Below are 7,480 nucleotides of genomic sequence, written 5' to 3' on the forward strand. Positions count from 1 at the left end.
AATTCAATTTGATTCACAAAATTCAAAACAGAAAATACAGACATTGGCCAACCTAGAATTAATCCAGCTATTGTTTGGATTTCACAATCATAATGGTAATATTATTAAAAAAGCACTATGAAGAGTATCAGACAAAGTTTTAGTTTTGTGTCCTAAATGGGAATTTTTTGCGTTTTACAAATCTGTTAAAAATTTTTCAAATCTGTTAAACCTTTTACTATACTGTAATTCCTAAATATCTTGCCCTTATTAGGAAAAAGTACAGTAGAAATCTAGCATTCATGAGTTAGATTCCTTATAACGGTCAATTATTTTCACATGATCACAATAGTCTCCTTCTCTCCAAACCAGGGGCGGACTGACAACTCATGGGGCCCCCGGGCAATAGGGGATCATGGGGCCCCTGTTTCCTTGGCCAAACTCAAAAAAGCCTATAAAAAAGGTACCAGGGGCATCTCATGGGGCCCCCTACTGACCCCGGACCCTCGGGCAGTGCCCAAGTTTCCAAATGGTCAGTCCGCCCCTGCTCCAAACTTGTAACAAACAACTTTTAGTCTCCACATGCAAGGGGCCTTTTAATAACTCTGGTAACATTAGCTTTGTAAAGTCACGTTAAAAACGTGAGTTTTTTAGTATTTTTGCATTAGTGTTTTGCCGCTTTTCCCACATTTTTGCATGTTTGCTTTTTTTGTGTTTTTTTTACCCCAAAAAATTTTTTCGTCCTAAAAAACTACAAAAACGCCAGTTTGCTGTGGTTTACCATGTTTTACTGCGTTTTTCAGCGTTAGAGCATTTTACAGCTAAAAAACTCCTCTAGAAACCCACTAGTCCTCTTTTTTTTTCCTGCAAAAAAATGTCTCTGCCAAAAAAATGTTGATTACAGTCTATGTGTGCATGGACACTTAGGATGACATGCTGGGGAGTTTACTGGCTGTAGAAAAAAAAACGTCAAAAGCCAAAAAAAAACCACTGTAAAAACGCCCCGTGTGCATGAGGACTTATCTGGGGACTCTTCTCATTCAAACCATCCAGAAACCATTAGTCCAGTTAGTAAAGTGCATTAACATAAATTCAATCTAACATCCTTTAGTAATGTTGAGTGAAAGGTGGAAAGGTAGCCCAGGTGAGACATTTAAGATAGAAAGCCATGGAAACCATAGCCAATGGAGATTGGAACTCCGATTCTTGTGAACCAGTTCCAATGGAATCTAAGAATCCGTTGTGCTCTTCCTTTTGTGGAATGGAGGAACATTGTTTTATCCATGGGGAACCAGATCCAGTAAGGTCTGGAAAGCATCAAGCAAATCCATGCCAATAGAAACACTCAACCTGCCCGTAATGGGCTCCAGGTCTTCGTGATCTTTTGGGATGGTTTGGTCCAACAAACATTGGACCTTTTATAGTGATGGAAAAACCATTTTATGTGTGGCTAACATTAGGGGGTCTCGTGTTATTTTTGAGTCATATTTTCCATTTTGTCTTCTTTTTCTTTCCATGAATCCAAATGATCCACAGAGCCCAAAGATGTTCACCTTGAAGAAATCCCTGTTGCTCCTTGTCTTTCTTGGGATCTTCTCCTTGTCTCTCGGTAAACAACAGTAAGTATGAATAAGACTTTTTAAATGAAATAATAGACTTTTGAAGCTTAAGTGCCGATTCACATATGTGCGATGCGGCTTGACTGCTCTGGTTTCAGTGCGATTTGAAAAGCAGTCATTCAGTGGTTCAGGTCCATAGCACAGCTCTACCGCACAGCACAGTCCTGTGCAAGGAGACCTAATTTCTCAGCTGTAGTTAAGTTGCAGGTCTTGTCCCTCACCCAGCCTGACTGGACAGTGAAAGGAGAAGCAGTAGACTAAAGAGCTCATCTGTCTGTCACTCTGCTCTCTCCTCCTACCAACAAGTTCCCTATTCTCGTCTCCTGATTTGAGCTCCTTTGTACAGGGACCATAAGAGGCTGATAACAGGTTATATTCAGAGGGATTTTAATGTATGTCTTTTTCATGTGTGTGGAATTCAATTTTCAAGTGAAACAGGGAGTTACAATCCATCTAATCAATGACTTTGACTTTAAAAACACATTTATATTACTGGGACAAACGCCAACGCCACTGCTCCGGACATACCAAGGAACCTGCAAGGCTTTACCACCAACGATCTGCTCCCTCCTGCGCTTCCTTCTGATCGGCTGTATCACTTCCAATGGAGGGAGGAGAGGCATTGGTGGTTAAGCCTGGAAGGTTCCCTGGTATGTTTGAAGTGGTCACTTTGACGTCTGACATCATTAGGATGCAAAACGTTTTTCAGCATGCACGGGGACCAATGTGGACCACCAATGCCTTTCCTCCCTCCAGCGCTTCCTGCAGATCGGCCGGTATCCCTCCCAATGGAGGGAGGAGAGGCGTTGGTGGTAAAGCCTGGCAGGTTCTCTGGTATGTCCAGAGTGGTGGCGTCTGATGTCATCAGGATGCGACGCATTTCTGAGCATGCGTGGGGACCAATGTGGACCACCTACGCCCTCCTCCCTCTAGCGCTTCCTGCTGATCAGCCAGTATCACTCTCAATGGAGGGAGGAGAGGCGTTGGTGGTAAAGCCTGGCAGGTTCCCAGGTATGTCCGGAGCGGTGGCGTTTGCGTCTGACATCATCAGGATGTGACACATTTCTGAGTATGCGCGGGGACCAATGTGGACCACCTACGCCTCTCCTCCCTCCAGCACTTCCTGCTGATCGGCCGGTATCACTCCCAATGGAGGGTGGAGAGGCATTGGTGGTAAAGCCTGGCAGGTTCCCAGGTATGTTCGGAGCGGTGGTGTTGGTGTCTGACATCATCAGGATGTGACACTTTTCTGAGCATGCGTGGGGACCAAGTTGGAACACCAACGCCTCTCCTCCCTCCAGCGCTTTCTGCTTATCGGACGGTATCACTCCTAATGGAGGGAGGAGAGGCATTGGTGGTAAAGCCTGGCAGGCTCCCAGGTATGTCCGGATCAGTGGCATTGGTGTCTGACGACATCAGGATGCGATACGTTTCTGAGCATGCGCAGGGACCAAGGTGGACAACCAATGCCTCTCCTCCCTCCAGCGCTTCCTGCTGATCGGCCGGTATCACTCCCAATGCGGTTTTCATCATCTGGCGATAGGCGCTCTGCACATTTACCCTGTTTTACATTACTAAGATGTGAGTTGTTAAACTTACCTTTTTAATCATTAAAACTGTCCTACAGTCTACACTTAGAGGCGCTGTGTCTCTTCTTCAGGAATGGAAAAAGGGAAAGGGAGGCAGGGGAGGGTAAGAATGAAAAGAGGGCAAGTGTACCTCAAGGCACGCCACCATTCATTGGCCCAAAAGGTCCAGCCTAAATCCCACCACAAGATAAGACAAGGCCCGGGACAGCACAAATATTTGTTCATTGTATCGGTCAGTCTGCCTTCTATTCTTTCATGCAGCATTACAAAGTTGACCCTAGACTTGGTTTCAGCCAAAGAAAAAATGGGTGGTTTTCTAGGCTTTAGAAATTGTTTGGCTGCCGTAAAAACATAAACAAAAGGGAAATACAAAATGGGACTTTATGTATGCCTATCAAAGGTGTAATACAAACAAACGATGCAAAAAATAAAATAAAATATTACACTTTATTCCGTAAAACTTAATAAAACATAAAAAAAAGTAAAACCGTATATGCAAATTAGCCACCCAAAGAAGCTATTCATGTAGTCTTGAGATCGACTCGTAAAGGGTCGATGAGTTTCATCAAGACCTCGGATCTCGATATAAGACTGCTTGATATGCATAAAAATGCATAAATTATGCATAAAAATGCATAAAAATAAAAAGTTGCATTAAAACATAAACAAGTAATTTGAAATGAATCTCGGAAAGGTCTGGAGGTTCACAAATGCATGCTGAACTAGGAAGGGCAACCATGTGTTCTGAGTTCATCTGAAATATTTCTTCCCAGAAGAGCCATGTTTTTGGGTAAGTCCACCATATGTGGAGAAAAGTTCCTTATTAATTAAGGATAAGGAGATCTTGGAATTCCCTTTACATGGTTCCTTTTAAGCTGGCCATACACTGGTAGCATTTTGTTAGATATTGTCTTTTTTTTTTTTTTTTTGAAGGTTCATTTGATTTCCTTTTAGAAAGTTGAGTCAATTTGACGATATTTCTACTGTACTGATAAGAAAATTTGAAGGAACAGAATGAAAAATTTAGCTTGAATGAGTGAAATTCTAACCATGAACGTGATTTTTATTTGGGAAAAACGGCACATATTGTAATGCGCAAAAGAAACCTTTTTTTAATACATCTGGGATTCCTTCCAAGTGGCTGTGTTTTGAACACAGCTGATGCAACAATGTCAAGATCAAAGTTTCTGCCAAATGATTTTTCCAGAATTTCTATAGGAGCAAAATTCTGTTGGTGTATGACCAGCTTTAGCTGTGTCCACTTTAGCAGGCCATACATGGGTCGAATTCCGAACGATTTATTGATTGAAAATTTAAAGCGTTGTTCGTTCTGTAATCTTATGGTGCCACCAATGGTTTCGAAAATTGGTAGTTTTTCACAAATTTTCCAACATGCCCCATAAAAGAAATGGGGGGGGGGGACCACGAAAATCGATCCCACTAACAGAGGGGAAATCGATCGATTATTCTTAGGTCTGATTTTGCGAACAAAAAAATCGAAATCGACCCATGAATGGCCAGCCTTACTGATGAGAAAAGCTCTGTGCCATAGCATGAAATACATCAGAATTCTTCTGCTGGTTATTCAATAATGTAATATAGATTGTGGCATACCACTCTGTGGTATTCGCTAAGAAAGTTAATGTGGTCAGTGGCAGGGCCCAGACAAGGGGTGGGCTGGAGTGGCGGTTGCCCTTGGCACAATGATTTACGGTATCGATGGAGACACCTACCTTCTCTTTCAAAGCTGACAGGAGTACTGACAGAGGCATCACTACTCTTCTCAGCACAGCTCTGGGAGTGCCAAGGAGAGGAGGAGAGAGCTGGGAGGCGATCCTGGCTGTGTTTTCTCTCCCCCGCCTCTCTCCTCCGCCTCCTTCCTTACAAGCGCAACGATCCTGCATTCAACTTTTTTTCAATCAGGCATCTTTGCCCTGGGAGCTAGTTGACCTTGTCCCAGCATTGGCCAGTGGGGCTGATTTACTAATGGCTTTATATGGCAGCCAATCAGCTTCTAACTTTAGCTTGCTCAATTAAGCTTTGACAAAAAAAAAAAAACCTGACGCTGATTGGCTTCTATGCAGAGCTGCACCAGATTTTATGCTCTCCAGTTTTAGTGAATCAACCCCCACGGTGTCCTATAAATATGCATTTTTTTTCTCAGGGAAATACAGTTTTTATTTAATAATCAATGTTGTCTCATTCAATGATGAATGTGTCCTCCCCCAGGAGAGACGCCGATGAAGATGAAAACGAAGAAAACGGAGGGGAAGCTAAAGTGGAAGACGTAGAAATACAGAAGAAATTTGCGGGATACCCACCTGGGATGACCCCATTTCGTGTTGCACCAGAAATTGTTTAATGGTGAATTGGAAGTTATCTGAAGTGTAAAATCATTTAGCCAAATGCTAAATGTCTTATAAAAATTAAACATGGTGCATACATAATTTCCATCTCTATACTTATTTACGCAACATGTGAAACCAATAATGGTCAGCTGCTGCATTAAAAACCCTTCGATATAAAACAATTCAAGGTAAATGAACCCTAAATACAGCCCTAATATCAATCCCATCAACGTGTGCAAAGGTTAAAATCAACATATTTCTTCCTACAAAACAAATGATGCACAAAAAACACACAGTGTCAGAATGTAGAAAAACAACACAATATAAATCACACGCTTCATCTAATGTGTGAAATGATAATCTAACAGACTAATACAGTGCTAAAAAAATGAGAAAAGTAAAACAAAATGGTGCAAAATATTAGGCCTTCAGTTCTTCACAGAAAACTTCCAAACACAAAAGTAAAAATATTGCCACAAAAAAAAAAATAAAAGTCCCAAGTGCTTCTTCTGACTAGGAAATACACTATATTGCCAAAAGTATTGGGCTGCATGCCTTTACATGCGTATGTCGCTGATCGCCGCCATAAGTCGCTGATCACCGCCATTATTAGTATAAAAAAAAATTCCAGTATATACTGTATACCGCCATTTGTAAACACTATAACTTTCACGTAAACCAATTCATTTACATGTATTGGGATTTCGTAAAAATAGTGCAGCGCTAAAAGTAGTGACAATACTGTAGTAGTGACCACTGACAGTGGTCAGTGGCAGGGCCCAGACAAGGGGTGGGCTGGAGTGGCGGTTGCCCTTGGCACAATGATTTACGGTATCGATGGAGACACCTACCTTCTCTTTCAAAGCTGACAGGAGTACTGACAGAGGCATCACTACTCTTCTCAGCACAGCTCTGGGAGTGCCAAGGAGAGGAGGAGAGAGCTGGGAGGCGATCCTGGCTGTGTTTTCTCTCCCCCGCCTCTCTCCTCCGCCTCCTTCCTTACAAGCGCAACGATCCTGCATTCAACTTTTTTTTCAATCAGGCATCTTTGCCCTGGGAGCTAGTTGACCTTGTCCCAGCATTGGCCAGTGGGGCTGATTTACTAATGGCTTTATATGGCAGCCAATCAGCTTCTAACTTTAGCTTGCTCAATTAAGCTTTGACAAAAAAAAAAAAACCTGACGCTGATTGGCTTCTATGCAGAGCTGCACCAGATTTTATGCTCTCCAGTTTTAGTGAATCAACCCCCACGGTGTCCTATAAATATGCATTTTTTTTCTCAGGGAAATACAGTTTTTATTTAATAATCAATGTTGTCTCATTCAATGATGAATGTGTCCTCCCCCAGGAGAGATGCCGATGAAGATGAAAACGAAGAAAACGGAGGGGAAGCTAAAGTGGAAGACGTAGAAATACAGAAGAAATTTGCGGGATACCCACCTGGGATGACCCCATTTCGTGTTGCACCAGAAATTGTTTAATGGTGAATTGGAAGTTATCTGAAGTGTAAAATCATTTAGCCAAATGCTAAATGTCTTATAAAAATTAAACATGGTGCATACATAATTTCCATCTCTATACTTATTTACGCAACATGTGAAACCAATAATGGTCAGCTGCTGCATTAAAAACCCTTCGATATAAAACAATTCAAGGTAAATGAACCCTAAATACAGCCCTAATATCAATCCCATCAACGTGTGCAAAGGTTAAAATCAACATATTTCTTCCTACAAAACAAATGATGCACAAAAAACACACAGTGTCAGAATGTAGAAAAACAACACAATATAAATCACACGCTTCATCTAATGTGTGAAATGATAATCTAACAGACTAATACAGTGCTAAAAAAATGAGAAAAGTAAAACAAAATGGTGCAAAATATTAGGCCTTCAGTTCTTCACAGAAAACTTCCAAACACAAAAGTAAAAATATTGCCACA

At 41.6% G+C, this 7,480-nt stretch overlaps 1 protein-coding gene across 1 annotated transcript in view; it reads left to right on the top strand.

Annotated features, from left to right (window-relative positions):
• Positions 1 to 7,101, top strand: part of LOC149453520 (uncharacterized) — a 30,931-nt gene extending 23,830 nt beyond the window's left edge. The window contains exons 3-5 of the transcript XR_016314673.1: positions 1,516 to 1,598; positions 5,417 to 5,551; positions 6,884 to 7,101. The gene's annotated coding sequence lies outside the window, so the exon portion shown is untranslated. The remainder of the gene's footprint in view (positions 1 to 1,515; positions 1,599 to 5,416; positions 5,552 to 6,883) is intronic.
• Positions 7,102 to 7,480: the final 379 nt, after the last annotated feature.

The sequence above is a fragment of the Staurois parvus genome, unplaced genomic scaffold (assembly GCF_062004578.1).
Source record: "Staurois parvus isolate SC_StPar_1 unplaced genomic scaffold, SC_StPar_1.0 ptg000449l, whole genome shotgun sequence".
In the NCBI taxonomy this organism is placed as follows: domain Eukaryota; kingdom Metazoa; phylum Chordata; class Amphibia; order Anura; family Ranidae; genus Staurois; species Staurois parvus.